The following is a 4,013-nucleotide window of genomic DNA, read 5'->3' on the forward strand; positions in this document are numbered from 1 at the left end:
ACGGCCCCGTCGCGGCCTCTGCCGCCCTGTGCACGTCCACGCGGGCTCCCTCCAGCAGCGATTCCCCACCCTGGCTGGACCTCCTGGGATTCCACTGCCTCCAATATATTCCAGCTTGCCCACTCGGCCCCTCGGCCCGGCCCCGGCCTCCCTCCGGCCCCCTGTGTCCGAGCACTTGTGGACTTACTCCCCTCCGCTCTGTTCCCCCGCGCCGTGTCCATCTCCAGCCCCGGCGCCCTGCCCCTCCCCAGGCCCTGCTGACCGGGGTGCCTGCCAGCGTCCTCAGGTGTCTCTCATCCCCACCACTTGGCCTTGGGGTCCCTGAACTCTGTGTGCCTGGCCAGGGCTGTCCTCCAGGTGAGGGCAGAGGTACCTCCGGGGACCTGCCCAGGAGTCGGGGATGGGAGGACCCGGCACCCGGCCTTCCACGTTTCTGGGGAGAACCTGTGATCTCAGGAACTTTGGAAGCTCTTGACGAAGAAGGAAAGGGACACACATCAGAGCCTGGGATGCCGGCTGTCACAGCCACTACCCCGACCCCTTACAAAGGCCGAGGTTTTGATCGCAGGGCTTCTCTTTCATCCTGGATTTTGGGCTCGTAGGGAGAGAGAACACCCACCCCACTCCTGACTCCCTGTTTTTTCCATTTGGTGTCCAGTCGTTCCAGCGGATGGACGTCTGTGCCAGGGAGGGGCCTGTGGCTTTTGCATGGGAAGCCTGGTCCTTGCTCCTGCCCTGGATATTTCTTTCTTACGAGGTGGCCCTGAAATGTCCATTACATTTTAGTGAAGAAAAGGAAATTCTTGTTTGAAAGAGATTCATCTTTCTCTCTCTCTTTGGCAACATGGATGCTCGCCCAGTAACCAGCCCCACGGTTCAGTGTAAGAAGGGCAGCTGGTGATGGTGGGAAAGGTGGTGGGTCCTTCCTACGAGGACACGTGGGGTCAGAGAGGCGCTGAGGGGCCACAGGCTGGGAAGCGTCCTCCCCGTCACTTCAGCAGCCTCTGCAGATGGAGCCTCCCACACCGGCTTCCAGGTGTGCCCCACCGGAGGCGGGGGCTCAACCTGCCTTGTCACCCTCTCTCTCCCTGTTCCGGGCAAGTCCTCCCACTGCCAGGCTCTCAAACAAACACGGCAGTCATGCCGAGTGCCAGGGGAAGCGCACTGCTTCCTGTCACGTCGGTGGTCTGGTTCTGCCCCGAGCCCCAGCGTTTACAGCTGGGGCCGCACAGACGCAGGAGCGCGCATTTACCCCAGCACACTCAGGCAGACGTGTGGGCACACACGACGCACACACTCATGTGGACGCGCATTGCCACCCCGCACGTGGACTCCCAGCTCGAGGGGGCAGCCCAGGGTGGGCAGGTGCAGGCAGGTGGGCTTAGGGGAGGGGCGAGGGCAGCCCGAGGGCTGCAGGTGAAGGGGAGAGAGCACCCGTGGTGGACCCAGGGAGGGTGGGGACGGCGAGCTCTTGGGAGAGGCTCAGAGTGAGGCGGCCAGGCCGGGGTCTGTGTGGGCTTTCCTTGGCGAGCCCCCTGCTTCCCTGAAGACCCAGGCCCTCTTCCAGGAAAGCTCCTGGCTCCCACTTCCCCTTCCCCAGGCCCAGGGCCACTCACTACCCTTCTGCTCTGCTGCCTCGGGGGCAGGGGCCTCCCCTGCAGCCCGTAAAGCGTGGGGTCCTGTCTCCCCTCCCCACCTATCCACTTTCTGGCACCGGAGACCGGGTCTGCCTTTTGCAGAAGTTTGAACGACGAAACCGCGCGGTATGTGCTGGTGCGCTTGGCACCTGCCTCGCGACGTGCTGTCCTTGTGACTCTTCGTCGCGCACCTCTTTCTTCCCATGGCCGAGCAGAATTTCGTTTCCTGGGGTGGACACTGCCTTTCCAGGAGGTCTGGGAGCCGTGGACCCCCAGGGAGAAGGGGGCCAAAGCCCGACTGCAGGCACAGGGACGCGTCTGCCTTCTCTCTCCCGTGGTCCAAACTGTGTTGGCTGCGGATATAAACCCAAGAAAAATTTACCGGCTCCCACGGCCCAGGGGTCCAAACACAGGGCTGGATCCAGAACCTCAAACTGTGTCATCAGGAATCTGTTTTCTCCACGTCTCTGCTCCCTTTCCTCCGGGGCTTCATTCCTCTCTCTCCAGGTGGGGGCACAGGCGGCCCCTGACAGCTCCAGGCTCATCTATCCAACCAGGGCAGCACGGGAGGGAGAAATGGTGGGGGGCAGAGGGGGAGGGAGGGAGGGAGGGGCAACCTGCAGAGGCCCCGGTGGCTACTCGTTGGCCAGGCCCGGGTCGCTCGACGGCTCATTGGGGGGGCAGGGTAGGAGGCCACCCACCAGAATGGCCCAGGCTCTCCAGAGGAAAACCAGGGAGCTGTTAGCAACAGGGGAAGAAGGATGCGGGGCGGACGGAGCCAGGCTCCTCGCACATGGAGCCATCCCACCGTGCTGAGGGCCGCGGGCACGGGGGGGCTGGCCGATGGCCAGGGTCACTTCCACAGCTCAGCCGCCCCGCTGCAGCGGTGGTGGCTGTCCAGCTGCTTTACTGTGCTTTGGCCTTAGTTTATTTCTAAAAATAAGTGAAAGTAGAAATATTAGAATGCGGACGTCAACGAGAAGAAGCACACATCTCGTAAACTTAACATAACTGAGACCAGGATGGACAATGTGAGGGCCGTCGAGGGGCTTGTGTTTGTGGATTTTAGTAACGCTTTCCAGGCCTGCGTTGTGTCCACAGTGAGAGAGGCCCACAGAAGGACACACGCTGGCCCCTGGGGGGCGCACCTCCCACGAGGGGGGTCAAGCGTCTGAAGACACGGGGCGCTTTCCTGGTGGTGAGTGGCAGTACGGAGCCCTGACAGGCACCCGGGGTGGGTGGCTTGTCTCCGGCTTGTGGGCGAGGTCCGTCAGTAAGTTCACTGGCGGACGGTGGGGTCGTCTGCTCCCAGTCAAGATCGGAGTGAAAAACACAGGACAAACAACAGATCACAAGGCGTTTCCCACCCATACACAGCTGGACCGTATTTCTCAGCTCACCCGCCAGAAATGGGCTTTCTCGGGGGAGCAGGGCCAGACTGTACGGAAACTTCTAGATGGAGGCTTTCTGCGTCTTCCAGCACCAACCAGGGGACACAGTGACTGACGGGGTCACTTGCACCTGTTAAATGAAAGCCCGACATGGCTGCAGAGACACCGATGACGACGTGTATGAATCTGCTCGCCCCTCGCTTTGGCTAAGTGCCCCGTCTACGTAAAGATATCTGATCGATAGCCACACACTTGCTCTTCCCGAATGAGCCGAATGGCAGCTTCCCCGATCTGCTTCTCGCTGGCTGGGCCTTTTCCTCCTGACCTGGCACCCTGCTGGTGTTGGGGGCTGGCTCAGGCATCCCTCCGGAGGGCCCCAGGGGCTGGGCTGAAGAGGAGGGTGTTCTGTGTCCCCCAGAACTTGGAAAATGCCTGGAGAGCAGGTCTGGGGGGCTCTGAACTTTTTCTGAGGGTATCTGGGGTTGCCTCTGCCTTTGGACAAGGTTTTCCGGAGGTTTTAGAGTAGCACCATTGCCAGGGTAATTGTTCCAACCTGGTGTGCCCCCTTCCAGTCCCCCTTCCTCTTAAGGCCGCAGAGGGGCGTCGGGGGTGGGCAGAAGCCCACGTTCCCCCAGCCAGCTGGTTGGTCAGGAGCAGGGGGGCCGACGCTCTGGTTGAAGACCTGTCGAGGGTGGGGCTGGACGCTTCAGTCCATCAGGGAGGGGAGGGGTCTCTGGCCAGCACAGTGCAGAAGGGGGCCCAGTGGGGACTCCAGGTCCAGCCCTCTCCTTGCTAGGCACACCAGAGACACAAAGGTGGGCTGAAGTCATTGGCAGTGTGGCGGGGCTGCAGGCAGGCCGGCTGGCATCTGCTGAGGAAAAGCAGGGCCACGGACATCTGACCTTTGCCACAGAACTGAAGGGCACTGGGTCCCTGGAAAACCAGGGCCACGGGCATCTGACCTTTGCCACAGGACTGAAGGGCA

This window comes from Delphinapterus leucas, chromosome 15 (genome assembly GCF_059928025.1).
Source record: "Delphinapterus leucas isolate spDelLeu-1000000601 "Yukka" chromosome 15, BTC_Dleu_Yukka2, whole genome shotgun sequence".
In the NCBI taxonomy this organism is placed as follows: domain Eukaryota; kingdom Metazoa; phylum Chordata; class Mammalia; order Artiodactyla; family Monodontidae; genus Delphinapterus; species Delphinapterus leucas.